General features: G+C 42.6%; 1 protein-coding gene across 3 annotated transcripts in view; it reads right to left on the bottom strand.

Moving 5' to 3' along the window:
* LOC142401426 (transcription factor COE1-like) overlaps positions 1–24,005 on the bottom strand; it is an 88,598-nt gene that overhangs the window by 31,331 nt on the left and 33,262 nt on the right. The window lies entirely within an intron of this gene.

Here is a 24,005-nt window from a genome sequence, read left to right as displayed (position 1 = left end):
AAAACTCTGCATTAACGAGCTCAGGCTTCGTTAGAACACCAGCGCAGGGATTCCGCATGCCTAATTATCTTGACCTCTCCCCCCTGGGTGACAGCCTATCACAACGGAGGACAGCCACGGTGACCTCTGCTGACCTCTCACTGTCTAGTCCTCCTCACAACACTAGCATAGCGTTAACATAACCACCTCGGCTGACCCCCCCCCCCCCCCTTCATTGTAGATCTGTGTGTAGAAGAAGAAGCGAATGGGAGGCTCAAACACTCGCCTGCTCATCTGCCTGATATACGACAAGACCAAAGCAGCAGTAGAAAGCGGGTTCACATATATTAGCAACAGTAAAATTAATATTAATTCACACCGAAGTGGAGAAAAAAAGAGGTTTAATCCAAAGCATTTCATCAAAATCTCGGTAAAACTTCTGTACACAGTTTTGGAACACTACAGGTATAATGGAGTGTATTGTGCTTCTTGAATGTAGTGGAGGAAATGTAAATGAAAATTAACTGGAAGGTCTCCTCTCCGTGCATGTTCAGCAGCAGGTGAACATCCTGTTTTCAATTTTTCAGCTATTCTGTCTTTTTAGTGTTGAGAATAAAGTGGTTCTCAGCATAGCAGTCTGTAAGTGTCTGAAGCTCCTCTCTCTAAGCAGACTCATCTCCCCCACGGCGACTCTTACCACCGTGGTGTCATCTGCAAATTTGATAATGGTGTTTGCATTATGAAAAGGAATGCAGTCGCATGTGTACAGAGAGCTTTGTGGGGCGTGCTGAGTGAGAGTGGAGGAGCAGTAACAGTCCATTCTCACTGACATTTTTATTAGTTCACCGAGATCGGATACCGAGAATCGGACACCGAGTGGAACAGTGATGATTGTGTTAAAAGCAGAGCTGTAACCCGCAAACAACAATCATGCATATGCTCTGTGTTAGGTGGTGCCGAACTGTATGGAGGGTGAAGGAGGTGGGGTCATCTGTGGACCTGTTGACTCTGTATGCAAACTGACGAGGGTCCAGAGGAGGTGGGAAAACATCCTTTATGTGTTTGAGGACCACTGGCCTGTATTAGAGGGGGCAGGTTATTACAGGCTGTTTGGTATTTGAAACAATATGGTGATGATTTTGTGTTGTGCTGTGCTGGATGCCTTGCTTTGCCTTGTTTTCCCTTGCTTTGGCCTTGCCTTGCCTTGCCTTGCTTTGCCTTGTTTTCCCTTGCTTTGGCCTTGCCTTGCCTTGCCTTGCCTTGCTTTGCCTTGTTTTCCCTTGCTTTGGCCTTGCCTTGCCTTGCCTTGCCTTGCTTTGCCTTGTTTTCCCTTGCTTTGGCCTTGCCTTGCCTTGCCTTGCCTTGCTTTGCCTTGTTTTCCCTTGCTTTGGCCTTGCCTTGCCTTGCCTTGCCTTGCTTTGCCTTGTTTTCTCTTGCTTTGGCCTTGCCTTGCCTTGCCTTGCCTTGCCTTGCCTTGCCTTGCCTTGCCTTGCCTTGCCTTGCCTTGCCTTGCCTTGCCTTGCCTTGCCTTGCCTTGCCTTGCCTTGCCTTACCTTGCCTTACCTTGCCTTGTTTTACACAACAAGAGTTTGACTTCTGAAAGTGGCTTTCAATCTTCCTCTTATCGGCTACTTCGGCCTTTCTGTTACCTTGTCTGCTTCTTGACTTGCAAGCAGACAACAGAGTATTGCTGGTTGTCATGGTTTTGAAAGGCCTGTTGTAGGCCTTTAGATTTAGATAATTTTGTAGTGATCAAAGTATCCATAAATAAGATCCAGTCAGAGAAATGAAAGCAGTCCTGAAGCTGTTCAGAGGCTTCACACTTGTTTAATTTAAACAGTTGGTTTGACTGTGTTGATAATGAGTTAAGAACAGCGATGTATGCTCAGACTCGCACAGAAATGGAAAAGGAGATGCTTTAAATCCATGTATGATGGTGCCAATAGCGTGCTGATAGAACTGGATACATCTTAGGGTTGATATAGAAATGACCCAATAATTAAATTGCACTTACACCGCCCATGATTTACAGCTTCATTGTAAATGTCCTCTGCATACATACTACTTGTGGCTCAGTTTTTAGTGCCACAGTCACATCTCCCATCAGTGTGTCAAATATTAAAACAATTCAAAGGCATTTCAATCAGTAAGATTTACTATTTAAGTGAAGCCTCTGGTTTGGCATCAAACTTGTGTTGAATAAATATCCCAAAGTTGTTGTTTACAATCCTATTACTGTACGCTAAGTAGTTTCCTGCTGAATGAGATATGCACAGTATCTTACTGTGGAGTCTCAGTGTACACTGGGATAATGGTGAAGCTAAACAGTTATGTAATTACATGCTTACAATCATAAGCTTCTGTTTTGAAATACAAGATTGAGTGCATACAGTGACCTGAGCTGGACTCATTACTGTGATATGGGGCTCCATTACTTTTCTTTAGCATTTATTACTGTGTTGTTCAAATTTCTCAGCTGTTCAGCCTTTTATTCAGTGAAGCCTTCATTTTATCCGTTTTATTTACGTCAACAAGACTACTTTGGTGTCAAAGAAAGATAGATAGTAGAATGCTATACGTCTACTGAAGTAAAATAACTTACATTAACATTTCCATGAAAACTGTACACCAGTTCACAGTAAGCAAACCATTAAAAGTATAACTTAAAGTGTGTTAATAAACTGTATGATGCTGTTCTTTATTTTACAGGAAGTTAAGAGGCACTGTAGTTAGTTTTAATTCAATTTTACCATTGTTAGCAGGAAGCTACTTCTTTTCCTCTTTTCCTGGGACCCCCCCCACCGGAACTCAAGATAAAAGCAAAACCTCCTTGATGCATTCCTCTACAGAGCAATGAGCAATGAGTGTGATATCTCCAGCTTTATGTTAATACTCTGACATATGTCAGTCTATAATGTTTTCTGGGACTCAGTGGTCATGGCATCACTATTCTGCATAAAATGGTGAATAAGAAATGCAGCATGGGTGAGAAAAACAGGAAGGACTCACGATCGATAATCACTATAATCAGTTTAACAGCATCAACGTTTCCCTTTCAGACAGCAAATCATCTTTTTTTTAATCTAATAATCTTTCATATTTCAATTTACCACTTAACACCATCTATTTGCTGCACGTGTTTTCTCTCACTGATATCATTGTAATTCATCTTCATTGTAAAACAGTGTCCTCTTTCCCATTTTTTTGACCCCATCTGGCCTAATCAACTCTGCTGCAAAAAGGCCCCGCAGCCACACACATGCAGGTGCACACACACACATACACACACACACACGCACACGCACACGCACACGCACAGACACGCACACATACACACACACACACACACACACACACACATGCACACGCGCACACACACACACACACGCACACACACATGCACAGGCACATTGTGTGAATTGATTAGCTGGTCCAGTCACTGGTCGTTAAGAGGCCTCCAATTAAACAGGACAATTATAAGAGTGTGAATGATAGTGGGGTGTGTGTCTCCCGCTCCCTCTTTCTCTATCCTCTAACTCACTCCCCCACCCTGAGTCCCAATCATGTTCAAGTGATAACAGCATTGTTGACCTTTGCTATATTGTGAGTAACACACTCAGAGAGCTGACCCGACACCAGTCCTGCTGGCTGGATATGGGGAGCAGACACTAAGAATTCAAGAAAGAACAGCATTTAAGTACTGAAGTACTTTCAAAAACCGTATTTTTGCCTTTAATTAGAAGGATCCCTTCTCAGAGCTGTGTGTACACCACTCAGGAAAATCAACTGCTATTATAGGGTTCATTGCAGGTCTGTGAGGGACACACAATGTTTTTTTTGTAACTAAACAGTACAAGGTGATAAATCTGTATCCTATAAAGATTCTGAAAAAATTCTCCAAAATTTTTAAGTTAGGTTTATTAAAATATGAGGGTTTATTTAAATCTTTCACTAACCGACTCTGATACCTATTTAGATCTCATCACTGTGATCCAGAATGTTCGGTCAGTATCCTTTCCTGCAGTACAAAGAGTACTCATACAGTATTTATAAGTATTTATAAGTAAGTATGTGAAAACTTGCCAACAAAGCAAAAGAAAGCATCATGCTGCCATGATCACTATAGCCACATGGTCTCTGGAGTACCATGAAAAAACATTGTCATTCAACACAGTTATGCTGCTGCATCCAGAAATGTAACCTGAAACTGTTTAACTTCAGGAGGAAGCCATGAATCAGCTCTGAACAGAATGATGTTTTTACTCTCTGGGTACGAGGTCTTCTCAGATGGACAGAAAGACAGAGAACACCTTCTCTGTGGTCAGATGAGTCCACCATTCAGCTGCTTTTGGAAAAGAAAAGAAAAAATGAAAACACAACTGCTGTCTGGTTCTAAATGCCAAAGATGAGGACAAACATCCAGTCCAGACTGTCGTAAGCGAAAGGAGCAAATGCCAACGTCTATGACGGTATGGGCGGGCATCAGCGTTCACGGCACGGTGACCTCCATATGTATGAAGGTACCATTGATGCAGAGGCACATCTTTGGATATTGGAGAGACATACCCTACCATAGAGATAATGCATTTTCCCAGAAGGTAAATCTTTATTGCAGCAGGACATCGCAGACCACATTCTGCATGATTTACAGCAGCGTGGTTTCATAGACCAGGAATGTGCGAGCTTGACCTGTGCTGCCAGCAGTCTGTCTCCTACTGAAAATGTGACCATGGACTGCTGATCAGCTATAATCTCCTGTTCAGCAAGAACTGACACAAATTCTTCCTCTTAAAATAAAAGTTGTATCCTCGGTTCCTAAACAATTAAAAGACCCAAGTAAAAGAATATGACATAACGCACACGCATTCCTCTCCTCTGTCCCAGCTTCCTTTGAGCGTGTTGCTGGCATTGATTTTAAAAGGATCTATACTTTCTAAATGCAAAGACGTTGGCCAGTGAACATGCTTAAAATGGACTCTCAGTGGACCCTCAATGGACCTTATGTTTGGTAAGAAAAATCTAACTTATCAATTCACTTATGATTGAAGTATTTGTTGTATTTTAGAAGGTTTCCCAACTTCTAGATGTGGGGTTTGTATTTACAAGCAGCCATGCCTCTAACTACACATCTAAAACTAAGTTCTGCTCCGGTGAAGACGAAAACATACGAAAACACCAACACACGCCACGATACGGTTACAGCAACGTCGATCCATGATCAAGACAAGCTTTTTAAGGAACTAATGGTTTTTGCTGTTTATCTTTGTTTTCATTACAGTAAGAACCTGCAAAAATAAAGGGCTTGAAAAATAAAGTGTCTTGCTTCTCAAAAAAATATGCGTTCAAAAGAGTAATACATTTGAATCACAAAATCGTTTTGCATGAAAAAGTCAGATCTCACTTCGCTTGGCGCTATTTTTGCCTCCCTTGATATCAATGCGTCAAGCCACCTAGCGATAGCTGCACCTGTTACGGTGTTTGCTGCTCGGAAGCAGGGGACTGCTCGGTCTGCACTTCGGTCTGCACAGTTTACATTGGACGCATTGATATCAAGGAAGGCAAAAATAGCGGCAAGCGAAGTGAGGTCTGACTTTTTCATGCAAAACGATTTTGTGATACAAATGTATTACTCTTTTGAACGCATATTTTTTTGAGAAGCAAGACGCTTTATTTTTCAAGCCCCAGCCAACTAGCCGGACTACCTTCGTGGACGCCAAAACGAGGCTGGAACTCGGCTGACAGGACGCAGCAGGGGGTAAGTCAATGTTCTTAAATGATATTGCTAATATGGGATGTCATCCAGCTTCATGTCAAAAGAGGCAAACCATCCCTTTAAGTGGTGGTGATGCTGATAACTACACAACATCAATGGATAGGATGAGTACATAAAGGAACAGACAGGAAACTCTTCAACAACATAAAACATGTAGGAGACTCAAGACAACTGCTCTGCAAATGGGGTCGACTGAGACAACGATGGAGTGGAGATGTACAGTGGTGACAAAGCAGATTCAAAATGCCTGACAAACTAGACTTTAAGTAAAGCAATCACAAAGCCCAGTGCGCCCTCAGGCATGATGATCATGTAGTAAACCATAGTTGAGATATTCTTTTTAGACCTGGCAGCCATTGTATTATTAGCTGCAGCCAGTTAGTCATAATAATGTAATCACCTGTCTTCTCGCTGCAGACTCTGTTAACCATAAAAATGTAGCAAACAACAGTTGGATGCTGTTTTTTCATCTTGTTAGCCTTGGTGTATTGGTGAACAGCACAGCTCCATCCATTATTCAGGAGGCTGAGATGGCAATTATGGCTCAGAGCACAACTGACATTAATATTTAATATATAAGGCTAACACAGACCTGAGAGAGAGACAGGAAGTGACAGAGAGAGGGGATGGAGAGGGTGTTGGGATGTGGAGGGAGAGGAGGGCAGGACAGGGAGTGTGTGAAGAAGAAACAAGCAGCGGGGAGAATCTGGATTATTATGAGAGTTTGTTTCAGCCACTCTCCTGTCGTTTAAACTGTTACAATGCCAACAGGGCAGGGGCAACATCCGGGGGAATTCCAGCTTTGTGTGTGTGTGTGTGTTTCTAACACTGAATGTGCATGTCCGTTTCATTCCCTAAAGACTTGCTATTTTACTGAGCCAAGAATAACGATGCTGCCTTGGAAGAGAAAAAAAACTCTCTCAGGAACACGCACACACATGCACACGCACACACATGCAGACAGCATTCTGGTGAGCTGTTGTTGACAGGTGGAGGAATAGCAGAGAGTTGGTTTGTGCAGACAAACTGAACAACAGATCAGAGCTTTAACTGCTGCAGCCTCCTCTGTCTCTCCTCTGTCTCCCTGCTTTTCTTAAATATCTTCTTTCACACTTTCTGACACGTTCCCTATCTTCCCGTGCATGTGTGTGTGTGAAACAACTTGCTGATATCTGTGTACTTATCATTGAGAGTAATTGATCAGTTACCAGATGTACACATATTCACAGCATTTTGCTCAAAGTTGAAAGCGTTAAAGTGTTTATATGATTTATAACACCCGAGTTAAACTAAGCTCAGATAGCTGCACTAATGTAATGTAGAATGGACTATAGACATAATCATAGTGTTATGGACCTTTCAATTCATCATGCTTCCCCCGCCCATCTGTCATTTCAGATAGCCAATATAGCCATTTTGTGAAGTGCAAGTTTTCCTCTCGGTGTGTTGATGCATTGGAGATCAACTTCCTGTTTCCTGTTTACACTGAGAGTTTGTTATTGTTTAATGTGATGACATCAGATAGCATTGCTGGGCCGTGTGTCTACTATCCAAGCACGCAGTAGGAAAAACAAGGTTATGAAATACTATTATGCCCTCTATTCAGGCTGCAACCATAATAATAATGTAATGATGCATTGTTTCCTGTTTGTTCTGTCCTTGCTCTTTACGTCAGCACTTTAGCAAAGCTAACGGTATAATACAGAGGAAGTCCTTATGATCCATAAACCGCATGTCAGTCTGCTTTATTGGTCAAGTATGTTAAACTGAATAATTTAACTGGTCAAAGGAGTGCTATATCAGTTTCTTTTTTTTTTTTCAAGCATTGGTTATTTAACTGGTTATGTAACCGGTAATAACCAAGGAACAGCCCAACTGAAAGCTGATAATTACAGTAATAGCTCTCCACATGTGGCTATGAAACTTTACCGAACCACAGTAAAACTTTTTATGTAAGATTAACAATAAAAGTCAGTATAGACTCTATCATACTTTGCTGCAATGAAAATCAGAGTCAGCTGGTCGCTTGGGACCTATTCGAGTCTCTTCGTGCCTGTGTGGGTCTTTTCCAGGTGCACCAGTTTGCTCTCACAGTCCAAAGGTATGCATGTTCATGTCCAGGGTTGTCTGTGTCTCTGTGCCAGCCCTGTGATGGACAGGTGATCTGTCCAGGTTGTACACAATAACACCTGAATTACACCAAGCACAGCTGTGTCATGTTCCATCGTTCATGTGGCTTCATGTCACAACTGGAGTGTTTCAGAAGCCTTTTGTATCGTCTGCCCAACTGTACAAGTTGAATTCAAGTGGGCAAAATACGGGCTTCCCTCAAAAAGAGACCAGGTGCATGTTTTTATTGAAGAATCAACCAGTTTCCGGGATGCTTGTGAAACAGTCCTGGTGGAGTCACACGCATTGTCCCAATTAACCAGGGCAGTCGGGTCACAGCTGGAAGACAATGCAGCCGCCTCCAGGGGAAACCAGGGGTAAGAAACCAGGGGTAAGAAACTGGAAGAAATACAGCACTTTGCTGGAAAGGCTGCACGGTGCTGCATATTCACAAAGAAAAGCTGCAAATATTTGCTTCTTGATTGATCTGGTGAGACACAAATTATCACAGCAAACAAACAGTCCAAAATGTTTGGAATAAAAGAAAATGGAATAAAACAAAAAATCGATTTCCAAGAGAGAAAATTTGAAGAAGCTCACACTTCAAACTAAGGACACACCAAATGACAGGCACTTTTGACTGACATCTTTACTGTATTACAAGGACATTATCACCTCAGGATAAAGATGATGTCACAGTAACTCCTCTGAATTTGCTAAAAGAGGACCGATGCATGTTTCCATTCCCAGACTCCGCTGACTAAGTTCAGACCGATGCGTGCCTTTTCTCTATATTTCACTTACATCTGAACTCTCTCTGTGGGGTAACTTTAGAGGTGAAGATGTCCACATGCACTCCCTCAGTCTTAGATGAGCCAGCTGAAAGTAACTTGAGCATGAGAATAAGGGCAGAAAGAGACGAGAGACTGAGAATTCAACACGAGGAGAAACTGCCAGTAAAGGAAAAGGAGGAGGGGGGTAAGGAGTGAAATGCCAAGCAGAGGAAAGAAAAAAGGCAGTGGAGAAGGGGAGGATGAGGGGGAGGGAAGGAGAGTAATGTGAGGGAACAAGACTTGAGAGAACTGAACAGAGCCGAGCGAAGCAGAGATATTTTACATAATGATGGTTGATATGCACAGAGGTAATTGATAGCTGAGCTGGAGCCCCCCAAAACACCCAGCTAGCTGTCAATCACTGCTCATCTCCCTGGAGATATGATAATGATGATGATGATGAGGGCTTAGCTTCATATTGCTATCATTACTATTAATGCTGTCATTGTTGTCATCTCTGCATATTTAAATGACAGCGCAGACCAGAGTGGTGTTAGTCAGTTTGTATGGTGTCTGTGGGCAGAGCCAGACTTTATGCCAGGGCTGAGGTACAGTACAGTGAGTATTAATAGCTGGTACTGGTGGAAGTGTTCAGCAGTGGCACAGACTTGTGTCAATGCTTCACTGTCACATGAACTTGTATTACAAGCAGTAACCGTTAAAGTGAGGAATCATTAGTAAATCTACAAATTTTAGGTTTTGATGAGTAAGCAATCTTAAGTTGTTGTTTGGCCACATCCATTTAGGTAAACTATCTCAGCATCCACTGCTGGTGTTAAACCCTGGAGCTAATCCCAACCTGTGTGGTTCCCTGACCATTCAATCATCTGGTCTACATCAGGCAGGGGCTTTTCTTTATGGAATTGGTATGTTCTTCCTATGCCAACATCACGTTTCCAGCTGGCTCCCAAAGTCCAAACACACATGCTCAGTTAATGGGGGAATCTAAACTGGTTGTAGGTGTGATTCTGTTGGCATTGTGGACTACTGGTGACCTGTCCAGTGTGTACCAGGCCAGCTGAGGCAGGCTCCAACTGGCTTGTGACCCTGGACAGGATCAAGGGTTTATGACATGAATAAGCATTTCATCATATTACCTTAAAATGAATGGTTATCCAAAAATACCAAGCATCACTGTAAGGCAGGTGGCATTCAGCTGGTTGACATCTAGTGCAAACTATGGCACCAAAGTTCATCACATCAGACACAATGGACCATCAAGGATAATAAATGATCCCACACCAGTGCTACATCTAATATTATGGGCCCTGACAAGCAGCATTCAAATGTAGCTGTATTAATATGCTGTAAAGTAACTAGTAACTACAGCCAAGTATATTTCGTTATCGAACCTAAAAAGGTAGCACAAAACTGAAGTACTCAGGTAAACTTAAAGGCTCTTTTATTATTTGTTGAATCACATATTACACCACTGTCTGATATTTGGATTATTCCAGTATCAGAGAGTGACTGCATTCGAAACAGCCAACAACTAATAAAATGACCTCTGATTTTAAATGAACCACTGCTGTGGCTCTATAATGCTGCTGTACAGTTAGGGGCCATTATATGATTCAATTACAACATCATTAGCTTCAGGACAGAGGTCCTACTGACCGGAGTGAGAAAAACAGGGTGAGGAACTGAAGGCACAGATGAGGCAGCAGACAGATGGGAGGAGGTTGCTATGGTGTATATTTTAAAGGCTGAAGGCAAACTGTTGAATTATAGATGAGTAAGATTGATTTGGGAGGAGGAGCAGAAAAAATGGAGAGAAAAGGTGGAAGGAGGGACAGAGGAGAGGAGGTAGAGACATGGTGACCAGCTACAGGATTGCTCACTCTTGGCCAAACATGTGAAGCATGAATGCACTCACACACACGCACACATGTGCACGCACACATGCACATAGCTTGCCCCAAATCGATCCAATGCTCAGGCTCTCTCTGCTTTCTTTGTCTCTTTTTATTTTCCTGCTCTCACACAAACACACACATAAATACACTCCTCCATGCACCCATACTTGGAGATTACAAGGCAACAAGACAACGGCCCCAGTGACCTGCAGGGCTGCAGGCGGATGAACCAAACTCGTTCTGCTGTTTTCTCAGGTGTGTGCAACTGTGTGCGTTCTTCTGCCATCTGTGGTAGAAATGATTCATGGAGGGTGGGGAAAGTAAAGGATGAAAGTGATGAAGGAAGTGATATTGACAGAAACCTCTTCCTCCTTTCTCCTCCTGTCTCCTCCTCTCTCCATCTGTCACTCACTCAAACACACACACTTCTGGCTCTTCCCCACTCAGACATCTGACACGTTTGTTGCTCCAAGTTCGGTTCTCCTGGTACCTGTTCCTCTTCCAAATCTCACTTCACATCTGACTCTCTCTCTGTTTCCACCTCATTCAACTGAACAACATGGCTGTTCATGCTCACCAGCAGGAATGGCTGTTTACAACTGCTCTTTGATTGAACCCTTGCGGGAAGTCCCGTTCATATTATTTAACCTCTTATGGCTATGCAGATTATTACAGATGTCTTTCAGGTGGCAAAGTAATATGAAATTGTCATGAGGAGTTCATATAGCAGACGTCAGGATTAACACTTCTATTACTGAAGCCTCATTTGCACAGCATGGTGCCGCTAAACTCAATCAATCGCTTTGGTTTTGGCGCCAGTACTTTTCCACAGTTGGTCTCCTAAAGTAAACAGTACACTCCAAATATAGCAGGGGGTGGGGAGGGGTCTGTCTTATAGCACAGCAAACCCTGGTGTCACATAATTTATACAGTGCCTTTCTAGTCTTATAGACCACTCAAAGCTATTTTACATTACAAGCCATATTCAGCCATTCACACAAACACTCATGTGGTACCTAATGGTCCATGCAGTGTTTCAGCTGATGGAGTATTTTCTGATTTCTCCATTACACACACCCACAGACAGATAAACGTAACACTTTGACATGTAGAATGGTCCAGCAGCACTGAACATGCACATCAGTGTTGGGGGTGGCATAAGTAAGCTACGTGGTAACGTTAATGTGAAGCAACTGTCATTAAGTTGTCCTTTTACAAGTTTTACCTTGGGCATTGGAAAAAAGACGTGTTGTGTTTCTCTGTGAGAAAAAGATGAAGGTGGAATTGTATTTATATTTATTCTTCATAAGAGTCTGTTTCTTTAGAAGGTGAATATTACATCATCCTTGAGAGGAAATTGTTTAATTAAAACAGGAAAGAAGATGGTATTCAAACAAAAGATGATACATAAATATTGTATAGTATTGTTGTTGACAACATCCTGTGTTTCAGTGTATTTGTTAAGTGCCAGTGGGTAAACGCCTCAGCCGCTGCTTCCATCTCTGTGCATGTGTATTACACAAGGGAACTGTGTGCACTTCATTCTGATATCTCATCTATTTAAAGGGATGATGTTTTATTTAGTCACAACATCTTGGCAGCATGAAATATTTAGGAAAAAACTCACTACTTCCGCTGCTGTGGTTTGATCTGGACACCAACTGTCCACTGAGGCTGCCGGTTTAATATTAACCACTAAAAATCTATTCGGCTTTTCCCTATTTGTATCTGATTACTGTTTAATGCTCCCACTGAAAGTTAAGCTGTTTTCACGCATGAACACCGTGATTTTCATGAGAAAGTTCAGACAATTTGATACAGTCCTTTTTAGCAGTTGCTGTTCACAAAAGGACGTCACAGTGGGAGGCTTTCTGCTGAAGAAGTGCTCTCCAGGCTGGAAATGTGAGCGAGAACATGCAGGAGGCAACACGTGATGGAGAAATTACACTGCAGAAATGAAGGTGTTTCTTTTCTTTATAACGCGCTTAGAATAGCAGAGGTGGCTGTTGTGTTAATATGAATATTACATGTATCTGTGCATATCTACAATAGCACATTCCAGTGTGTGTGAAATTGCCTTTAATGTACGAGCAGGAAGATGCAAGCAAGTATTTGCATTTAACATCAAGCATCAAAGTCTAAACTTTCAATTTTGAGCCGTACAGAAGTGTTTATGTGAAAGCTCATTCCATTTGTCAAATGATCTCCTTAAAAATATGAAAGATTATCGCAGGAAGGAAAGTGGAGGAAAACATGAGGAGGTGAGGGAGATGTTGGGGGCAGGCTGGGGCATTTAACTCCTGCAACGTTTGTCAAACAAATTAAATGCTGTTGAGGTTCCTCACCTGGGCGTGCAGCAAGAGCAAACGCACACACATAAAGTGCCCGTGTGGCATGCATATGGCTCACCCAGCCCAAATAAGGAAAGATGCATACATTACCATAACTAATGTAGGAACCACTCCATTTAATATGCTAATTCACTGAAATATTACTGAGCGCCGTCTGTTGTGAATGAATAAATTTGAATTGCAATTAGAATAATCCTTTATAATTAATGAAAACTGTCAATTTTGGTTCAGAAGTAATTTGATTAACGGGTTGATGGGGCACCAATTAAGTGGAGGATGAGGAGGAGCAGAGAGGAGGATGAAGAGAAGAAAGATGACAAGCTCTTCAGATAATCTGTTCCTTTTCATGTGTAACGAGAGATTAAGCCAAAATGATGTAATGCTCCTTTAAAGAAACAAAGTGTGCAACTGATTACAAACTTCTCCTTGGAAGCAGCACAGCAGTGACAGAAGAACAGGGAGAAGCATAGTAGGATAGAAATGATTAGAAAGTGGACTCAACTGAGATAAAGCTGCAGTACTATAAATGTACAGCCAGCGGAAACAGCTCAAAAGAGACTTCTTTTAGACCTACTTCCTTATTTAAAAAGGCACCATAGGTCAGCTAGCTGTGGTTTTACTTATGTGTCTTCAGCAGCATGTACAGTAATAGTGTTGTTGGCTTTCTAATTCACAAGCACCTCCTACCACTAATTAACCACATCCACGTTGCTGTTGTTAGCTAATTACAAGACTGGACACATGCCCAGCTAATTAAGGCTATTAAGTGTGTGTGCCTGTGTGTGAGCATGTGTATTAAGGTCCACGAGGAGTTAATGTTTTAATGACAGAATTTAACAGAGACCTGCATTGCAACAAACCATGTGACACCCCCCCCTCCCCAGCACCACACTGCAATAGTATGAAAACACTGCTGCTCCCTCAATTCCCAAATCAATAGCCAAGGTCATTATGTGCAGCTGAATCATATGTTTCACTAAAATTGCTGCGTGTTAATAATATTTCAACAGAGTTGCAGGAAAAAAGCTTCTAATTTAGCTCGTTTAGTCAACACTGTCATCCATCATGGTGGAAACACAAAAGACCCCCCTGACTCTGTGAAGTTTTCCTCTCGTTTTTCCCCTCATCTCATTTCCTCTCCACCACAACACCTCCTCCGTTTTCTTCCCCTCTCCCTGTCCTCCTCTTTTACTCTTCCCTTAATTTTCCTTTCATTATAAAGCCATGTTTTTCCTCATTTAAGCTATCTAATCCTCTCTTTAGACTTCTGAATATTCATGGGATTGTTTTGTTTTGAATATTCAAGAACCAATTAACATGGCGTGTTTGAATAATTAATGCTTATTATTTTCTCCCATATGAATTTTTAATAATCAAAATCTATAAATCTAAAAACAAAGCGGCTCGTTTTCACTTTCTATGTGCTTTGTGTGTGTGTGTGTGTGTCGTGCTGACAGACTATTTAACAACAGCTCAGGAACTCTTTCTTTCATCTGCCAGCGGTGTCTATCCTCCTGCCACAAAACCAAGGTGTGTGTGTGCGTGCCAGTGTGAGTGTGCTCGCACTCATGAATAAATGAACTTGTTAAAGAGAGATGAAGGGGAAGAAGTAGACAGGTTCTGCTGTCCTGTTCAAAACTACCTGATCTGGCACAGCATTTAGCATGCAGGAACACACACATCCACACACACATCAGCAGAGTCACACTGAAACCCGAATCAATCGCCGACAACACAGAGATAAACCAGGCAATAAGATGAGTATTTAAAGCTTTAAAAGTCAAAATAAAGAGAAAAGAGAGCGCGAGGAAGAAGTATGTGAGAGCAGTGAGAGACAGATGCATTCTTGTCCTCCTTTAGTCTTATAAATACAGCTGCTTTCACGACAGGCATCATTCCTTTTAATCAGTGTTGCTGCTGTGATCAAAGAAACAGCACCTCCACTGAAAGAGACAGCAAGAGATGCGTACAATGGGAGACTCCTCACTGTGTGTGTGTGTGTGAAAAAAGGCGACAGCAACACTGCCTGGTGCCTGAACAACAGCGAAGCCATCATGTCTACATGCTGTCACATAAGTGAGGTCTTGCAGTACAGTCAGACTAACTCCTCCTGCACCATGCTTGTTCCCTCTCTCTCAGAAACACACACACATACACACACACACACACACACACACACACACGTGCACACGCAGCGCTGACAACTGTCAAACTCTCACCTCCCAACTGGGGTGCAGGTAATTAACCAGACAAAACAACTCACAACACCTCAAGGATCAAGAACACAGAAGAAGAAGTACAAGAAGACACACGACAAAAATGCAAAAACAGAAGAGACGAGAAGAAAAAAGACGCTCTGACAACAAAACAAGCTCGTGCTCCTAAACAAGGAGCTCCAGTCGGGAGGAGGAGTACAAACAACTGGATAATGATGAAAATAGAAGCGAATTCTAATCCATATCATCCCTCAGGTTTACATTGTCCTCATGTTAACAGTAACAGACAATATTTTTCAAAGGCTATCATGACATTATTTGCAGTACTCAACCTCTCATTGTTAATGAATTCCCTTTCTGACATGCACTCCTTTTGAATCAGTCTGACAGCATCTGAGCACACTGGCCTCAGTCAGTCAGTTTCCCTGCTTGGCTCTTTTCTTTTTCTTCTTAGACCAGGCACCGCATTACTCTCTGATTACCATCTAATGTTGATAAGGGGCCTAATCAACCCAATAAACCCACCACAATCATGGTGTCACAGAACAGTAATCTACCCTGACAATAAGCTACATCCTACATGAGGACTTGATCTGTAAAAATACAGAAAAAGCAACAACACGTGCACAGCATTTGATCTAATATAAACTGAGCTCCTACAAACCCAGAACGCTGCAGCTGTAAAGCAATGTAGTTACAGTGTAGTGAACCCATGTTAATGTCATGTTTTTAGCTCCATGAGCTGTAACAGAAGTAAGAATGTTTGAGAAATATAGCTCGTTAAGCTGGTTTGTAAGCTCAAATTCAAGTTAAACTGTCAAGTTAGCTAGCTTGGATCAAACAAAATGAAGACTCCTTCATCTTGGTGGCAGACAAAGCTCACTGTTTTTCTGCTTCCAGGGAGTTGAAGCCATAAAAAAACCTTCAATATAAACAATCATTTTACTTGTTTGCTGGTCCACCTCTGCCTGGACTGGTCAATTTGTTTGATTTAGGTGGTAGAGCACTGACTTCTGTTATCTGAAAGGTACGGTGACATCTTATTTATTTCTGTAAGAAATTTATTACATGGTAATTGGATATATTGACATCAGACAATCCATTTTTCATCTGAAAAGGCTTTCTAAGGAGTGAGAAAATATTCTAACTGTAATAATTTTAAAACAAGCACCCATCTGCGGTTCTTTGTTAACTTCTTCCAAACCGGTGAAGTGCCAGCTGCCACATGCACTGACTGTAGCCTGACTGTCTGCTTTAAAGGATGACAGAGTATTGATGGGGATAACCAAATGTTACCAGGTGCAAAAGATGGAGCATTTCAGGACATGAGTAGCTCCGCTTCACACCTTTAAAAAACAGAAATCTGTTCAGCATGCCAACATTAACTTTCTCACCGAAAAAAGTCTTTCAAATGAATGGAAACTAAATTCAACTGCAGTTTCACAGGTGAGTTTTCTCCTAAATGTCATGAAAATGTGCAGATAAATTGGTTAAGTTTGCTACTTTGTTTCTCCAACTTCCTCTTTTACAGTGTGGTCTCTTTCTGGAATCAAGCATTGACAACCTTTTACGTACCAGAGAAAAAACCTAACAGATGAAGTTTTGTACACGTATCGTATGTTATCTGGATGGTGGATATTTCCAGGCCATGTTTTTTATCTGGAGGAAAAAACAAGTGAGGAATATGACATCATAACCACATTAGCAAAAGGTGTTCCCATGTGCCCTTATTCACACTAATACTTTACTGGTTTAGAATCAAATTTTCTTTCTAAACAAAAACAATTAAAAAAAAAATCATTTTTGCCTTCATTGATTGAACAATTGACTTAGATCTCCCCTTCTGCTCTCTTTTATTGGTGACTTTTATCCCCAGGACAGGTGTAACTGTACTGTGAGCGTACGTGCATTCACTTTCTTGCATCTGTTTGTGTGTTTTAGTGTCTGTATTATATCTGAGTCCCTGACTTCTGCCAGTGCTACTTCCTGTTATGCCAAGCCTTCCAGTGTACAAGAATGGCAGAGCGTAAACCTCTAATTAGCTCCCACTCAGGCAAACCAAGATGTACAAGCAGTGTGTGCATACCGCTTTTTTTTTTTTTTATCCCTCTCTGTTTAATCTCTCTGTTGTTTCCTATTTGTTCAGCTCATTATGTGATCAAAGCCATTAACATGTTTATGGAGCGGCTCTTTCATGCTGCAATAAAACACGCTCAAGCAACTCATAGAGAATAATAAGGCGATGAAATATGAATTTAGAGGCCCCAAAGATGAGGAGAATGTGTATCTGTGTCCACATGTGTGTACATATTGTGAAAAGGGAATCAAATTTCATCCTGATGAGACTCCAAGATAAGAAAAAAGGATGAGGAGGACAGGGGGCATTTGAGCGTTTGAGCTTTTCCAACACACACACACACACACACACACACACACACACACGTGGACACATGAAAATACATACACAGAGGCAGTAACTGTTAAATAATTCAACATACACAAACACACACTGGAGGCAAGGTGAGGGTGAAAGCACAGCAAAGCTAACAGGCATGCCAAGTGGCCAAGAGTGTCAACAGCCAATCAGGATGGAGCATTGTGGCCAGAGAGCGAGACATGACCCACGGTGACCCCAGACTCTAATGATTTATAAACAGGACTGAGAAGTGTGTGTGTTTGTGTGCGAGTGTGTGTCCCACAAAGCCTGGAGCTATTTAAATGTGGAGATGAATTCTTATTTATTCACACAGAAAAAGAGTGAATGTGAGGACCCCTAGGGTAAGGTTCAAAACAATACTGAGAAAGGGTGGGAGAGAAGGAGGAATACAGATACACAAGAGCAGAGAGGGGTGGAAAATAAGAAAAGCCAGAGAAAGAGAAGGGGAAGCGACGGGCGTGTAGAAAGCAAGTTTAAAGAGGTAAAGCTGTACTCAGATCACGTAGGAAGACAAGGTTAGAGGGGTGTAAACGACCCTCTTTTACGATCCTGAGGGGTGCGCGCGCACACACACACACATCACACGTATCCCACATATACTGCTTCCCCCTGCCCCCAGCCCCGCATGTGTGTGTCCTCATGAAATATTAAATAGCCAGTATGTGTGGGTAAAGAGTGGTGGGGCTGGGATGCAGTGAATTATATATCACTATTGATTCGCACACACACAGAAACACACATGTCTCCACAAACCCACACACTTTATTAGATTAAAGCTCAAACGTATGGCACAGACAACAGCAGCGTCTGATGTTAGAGAAAGAATCTGTCCACACAGATGTGCACTGTAATCAGCATCCAGCTGCTCAGAAAGGCACATTCAGACTTGGGTTTGATCCTCGTATCATATGCCTGAGTCTGGGAGCGTTGCTGTGCACTCTTTGATGGTCCAACGACTCCAAACGTTCATTTTTGCCCTCTTGGTGACTGCACATGAGCCAGAAAAACACAACTCCAAAGATATCAGGATGGTGTTTCTCTTTTTGTTTTTGCACATGAGAAACCCCAATAAAACTGCTAATCAGAATTCTTTTAGATCAAAATAGTTACCTCCACACGCGCAGAGAAGATTTTCTTTAATCTCTGTACAACGCTTTCAGCCTCCCTTAGCTCATTGTTTTGGTTTTACAGCCTGTACATTTATAGTTGGGTCAATATGCTCATCAACAGCATTTCAAGCCCAGCAGGCAGCTTTTATCAAGGAAAACATAGATAATCCCACTTGGATGAGGGGAAGAAAGCTGTAGCTTTCAGCAGGGCCAGCAAACATATATTATCCAGGCTTTGTGAGTCGCTGAGTAAAGCAAGAGAAACTAGTTAACAGTTCAGTCCATGGAAAGAAAATTATTCATGTATTTTTCATTTTTTCTAAGATGGTTTAACTGCCTGCCGTGTGAACATCCAACCAGCCTAACTAGCATACTTCAGTGCAAAGAGCTGCAGAAGTTGCCAACACTACAGTCAGCTTCATAAGCAGCAGAAACACCAGCAGAGCAGCTCCAAGTTGTGCAACATTTGCAGTAAAATGGGGGGGGGGGTTGTATTACTAAATACAACAGAAGCATTTAACTCTGTACGTAGTCTGTGTTTCTGAAAACACCAGCAGTCGGTTTTCTAGTTTTTGTATTTGATCTTTTTTTGTATTAAGGCTTGAGAAAGAGCTTCACCTTAGAAACACAACGGCCATATTTAAATGTGATCTGAAAACGTTGGGTTTCACACAAACTGCCTTGTTTCTGTAATCATCTGACTTTAGAGATTATTAGTAAAGAACTAGTTGTCACAAAGGGGACACTTCTGAACAATTTGACAAACGTTTGCTAAAAACTAAACCCTATTAGTGCCATAGTGAAGATGTGGAGGAGACCGAGTAGCCAAGGATGCAGTGATGGGACCGCTTTCTCTTGTACACCATGCTCCTCCCCCCATATTTCCTCCCAACCCTCACCTGCCTCCCCTCTCTACTATCTGGCATTTTAATGCACCTATAGTCATGCTAATGACCCCTGAAGTCAAAATAATTTCTCTTTTGTCCTCCTCATCCATTCAGCACTGATAGAGGAGTGGTATCTCTCTTTTCCTCCTCCTCTCTCTTCATACTGAGAGAATATGATTTTGACAGAGTCCTGTCAGTCTCACAGACTGTCTTTCTATCACACTTATTCTGTGTGTCAGATTAATAGAGGTAAGGGGTCCAGAGTGCTGACAGGGCATGTAAAGAGAAGAGGAGAGAAGAGGAGTGAGGAGGAGAGAGGAGAAGGGCATGCGTTTTACATTATGAGCGCCTCCAACCTTTCTATTCATGCTGGTTGACCTTTCCATCAGTAGGTAATCGAGAGGAGAATGTCCTTTACAATAAAGGCTGGATGTTAAGTCAAAATCTTCTCTGCTCCAAGTAGAGAGGGGAGCACCTGATGTCACCACTGATGTCAATACAGCCCACTGTGAGAGTGGTGGGGTGGTGGAGTTGAATGCAGGCCCGGCAGTGGGGGTGAGGGGCACACAGGGGCTGGATATTACACAGAGGAGGTAGTCATGGTGGTGGCAATGTATACATGTACGTGTGTGTGTGTGCGTGCGTGCGTGCGTGCGTGCGTGCGTGCGTGCGTGCGTGCGTGCGTGCGTGCGTGCGTGCGTGCGTGTGTGTGAGAGAGAGTGTGAGAGTGAGTGAGGGATGGGATGGGAGGGGAACAATATTGCTCTGCCACGGTAGGTCATTGTAGAGAAAACATAAAACATAATCATCCATTAAAATGCAGCTTCACACCCTCCATCACGTCCACGATGGAGCTGCTGCCATAAACGTTGTGTGTGATCGTGTGCGTGTGTGCGTGTGTGTGTGTGTGTGTGTGTACGTGCACACACACACACGTGCACCACTCAGCTATGATAGATCCAGGTCTAAAAAGGTAAAAGAGAGCGAGAGAAGATAGGGTTTCCGGAGGTTTGTGCTGGGTCAGTTTATTTCCATACGTGTGTGTGTGTGTGTGTGTGTGTGTGTGTGTGTGTGTGTGTGTGTGTGTGTGTGTGTGTGTGTGTGTGTGTGTGTGTGTGTGTGTGTGTAAATAGCAAAAGCAGCTTCAGAGAGTCTTACACTGTTGGGATTATGTCATATTGTTGATTGAATTTATATTTGATCATCATAAGTTGGTGTGTGCCAATGAAAACTGGAATGTGATATGAATAATGCATGTTTACTTTGGACTAACATACCTGGTAGATATGAAAATAAAACAATACATTGAATGTGTAGAGTTCTCCCTCTGATGGAGCATCTGACAGCTGGCCTCATACCCAGTAACTGACGGTCAGTTTTATATCAGCATGCGCTTTGATTCGTTCATTTGTTTTTATTTGCACATTTTCGCAAGAAGTAAGGTAAACAGAAATTGCAAAAAGAGAAGGTTTCAAGCTTGACTGAGGTGTATGAAGCATGCTTTTTCTCAGTGGGGGAAGGAAACATCTTTTCTCAATCCATTCTGATGTAGAAACCTTTAACTCATGACTCATGACACGAATGATGGATTGTTTCTGCATTTCTGCCTGGTTTAGGTTTTCTTCAGCCTGTGACACCCCCTGATGATGTAACTCTAAACTAATTGGAACTGTATCCAGTTATTGCTGTAATTTAAATGCTAATCACACAACATAATTCCTATCATTAACTCAAATTCTTGATAGCCTCAAAGCTTATTTATACTTTTAAAAAGAATAGTTTTACGACTTTGAGCAGCTGCACTACACATTTAATTTAGTGTTGTGTAAGCCATATCTCCCTGGAGACGAGAGTGATGAGAGTTATATTCATCTAAACAATACTATTAGTTTTAAATGCCAATCACTGAGGCCAAGTTTGTATTTCAAACTTAATGGTGTCACAAAAAACACAAAACCACACAAAGACTCAGCCACATACGAACGTGCACACACAGCTCTGGCTGTGACACAGTTGTACGCTGCTGCATCTCTGCTGACTGGGGCTGAGTGAGCTTCAGATGGCTCTGTGTATAACCAGCTCCAGCTCCAGCTCCAGCAGATCAAAATTGCTGGCAGCGAGCTTACATGTTTGTCATCTACAAACTATTCACCCTCCACTTAGCCAAGAACACAACACAAACAATAGAAAGCCCGTTAACAATGTACCATTATCAAGAGCGTGATGGGAGGAGCGGTGAGCGGGGGGGCAAGGAGAGAGCAAGAGAAAGAGCGACAGAGCGAGGAGTGAAAAAAGAGAGAATAAAGGCAGAGAGATGAGAGGGAGGATTGCAGAGAGACCAAACTGTTATTTAAACCAGGCGGCCACGAAAACATCACAATAAATAACTCAGCTGTTTAGTCTCCACCTCAGACGCTGGGGCGGGAGGGAGGTGAGGGGGGTGAGATTTAAAGGGATTGAGCAGGGATAGAGCGGTGGAAGAAGAGAGGGAGGGATGGAAAAAAGATAAAAACACATTAGAAGATCGCTCTGTGTTGTCAGACTCAAAGGAATATCCAGTATATTCTCTCCTCTTGACTAATGAAAGGAGCAGCTTCACAGTCAAGTAGCAGGATGGCACTGGCACACACACATGCACACACACACGTGCACCCGCTCAGCCTTTAGAAAACAAGCATAAACAAATTCAGCTCACTTCACTTGACTGAGGAAATTTGATCCAGTTGTTTAGCATTGCCCACCTTTCCTACATAAGCACAACATGTCTGCACAGAAGCCACATCCTCGTTCTCAGCAGAAAGAACGGCACAGCGAGGGCACCTCTGACTGCACGGAGCGCTGCCTCGCCAGCCAAGGCCGTTGATGAGAGGAAAATAGTGCTAATGCAGCAAGGAAGCTGTTCTTTCCCAATTAAGCCAGTAAAACACATGCTCCCCTCCTTCCTGTAACTGCCTAATAAGCCATAAACACAGCTGAACATTTATAATTCTGGTGAGTCCATAAAAAAAAGCACTTCCCATGTGTACAGGGGTGAGGTGTGCAAAGAGGGCGAAAGTGTTGGCGAGGGCAACGGCAGCCTGAGCGAGCCATGGAGAGAAATCACTTTTTCTACTAAAAGAAATATTTAGTACCTCGCTGAATTAATGTGAAGGAGTGGGAGGTGGTGGGTGAGAAGAAAAAGCGCTGGGAGGAGGAAGAGGAGGAAGAGGAGGAAGAGGAGGAGGGTTCAGAGCTGTCTTAGACCAAAGAACACGCCACTCTTTCCCTCCTTCTCTTCCTCCTTTTTCACCCCTCTCTGTTCATGGAAGGCTCTGGATGCTGAACTCCCTGCACACATGAGACGAACACCTTTACATGCACCCATATGTCCACTCACCACGTGCCTGTTCATGTACAGTTTTCAGGAGGAAGAATGTGGAAATGGATGGAGAAGCAGCGATAAGCTGAGAGCGTGTTCCAGTAAAATGGAGGCGTTGGGGATGGAAGTAGAGGAAGTCATGAAAACTATAAGTGAGAGAAAAAGCTTAATCTATATGAGGAAAGGCGATGATGAAGGGGGAAAATCTATGGCAGATCGTCAGGGAGAATTCAGTGAGAATCACTGATGTTGGAGGAAGAACAAACCGTCTTCTCTTGAGCTGGTTTCGTGTGTGTTCTGCTGCTTCCTGGCTTAGGTTTGTGGCCTCCTCACTTGGCTCTGCCTTACTCCTTCTGGGCAAGAGGAGTCGTAAACACAGCATGGGATGGCTGTAAAAGCAGTTCCTAAAAACGCATTCAGAGTTTACTGACTAAGTGCCGGGGCTCTGGCCTGGTGGGAGACGAGCGACATGGAAGAAAAGCCACAGATTCTGTGCATGAATCATCAGCCTGGGTTGGATGAATAAAGCTTACTGCTGAGGTTAACAAGTTTCTACATATTTCATCTCTCCCTGATAACCACAGTTTCTTTTTAAAGTCTGAGTCAGTGGCCTTGTTTTAACATCTGATTGCTTTACTTCACACCTCACAGTAACACACATCATGTCTTCTGAGTGACCCCTCTACTGTATATGCAGTTAAACATATTGTAGGCTGCACCACACGTGGGCAGCTGGTTTGAGAGTATTTTGTTTTTCTGGACATCTTAATAGCTCGATTAAATCAAAAAGCCTGTTGCTTACTGAGAGGCACACCAAGTTGGTAGATGTTTTGTACTGTGGTCCAGGACGCCCGAGCGACCTGTGCCTGTACATTATGCTGTTCACTTGTGACCTGATGACCAATGATGTAGGTTTGTGCCAGGTGTAAAGGGACCCAGTTTCCCTCAGTCAAAGCTTGGGAAAAATGCTCTTCTGCTGCACTGTAAATTACTTGCTTAGTTTTTTCTAATTTCCTGTCTCTGAGATCGTAATGGTATTTGATCCCATCGACAACAAGACAGCCAAGACAGCTAAACATTGCTGTTGACTTTACTTA

This window comes from Odontesthes bonariensis, chromosome 16 (assembly GCF_027942865.1).
Source record: "Odontesthes bonariensis isolate fOdoBon6 chromosome 16, fOdoBon6.hap1, whole genome shotgun sequence".
Taxonomy (NCBI): domain Eukaryota; kingdom Metazoa; phylum Chordata; class Actinopteri; order Atheriniformes; family Atherinopsidae; genus Odontesthes; species Odontesthes bonariensis.
This window is presented reverse-complemented; position numbering and strand designations above follow the sequence as displayed.